This window comes from Galeopterus variegatus, unplaced genomic scaffold (assembly GCF_000696425.1).
Source record: "Galeopterus variegatus unplaced genomic scaffold, G_variegatus-3.0.2 Scaffold1992, whole genome shotgun sequence".
Lineage (NCBI taxonomy): Eukaryota > Metazoa > Chordata > Mammalia > Dermoptera > Cynocephalidae > Galeopterus > Galeopterus variegatus.
In genome coordinates this window covers 241,282-241,661 of record NW_007728103.1, presented here as the reverse complement: position 1 = coordinate 241,661, position 380 = coordinate 241,282, and positions in this window count along the sequence as shown.

Genomic DNA, 380 nt, shown 5'->3' with positions numbered 1-380 from the left:
GATGCAGCATTTTATGGACAAGGTTTTCAGCTGCAGTTCTGCCCACGACATAGAAATGGTCTTTGTGCAGTTGTTCTAGCTGTGAGCTCCTCAAAAATTCCAAGGACATACCTCTGGATAAGCAAATGTGGTCCAAGAATCTTGTGGGGCTCTCCCCCAACAGAGGATGAAGCTCTGTAAACCCAGAGTGGGGACAGGCAAGTGTCCCTTCAGGGCTCAGCTTGGGTGTCCTGAGGCTCCGAGTGAGAGGAGGGTGGTCTGCTGTCTCCCGGTCACGTGCTCTTTCTGCCAGAGCCTCTCAGGGACAAAGCAGCAACCGAATCGAGAAGGAGGCGCGTGTGCGTGTGAGATGCAGGTGTGTGTGTGTCTTCATGTGTTGT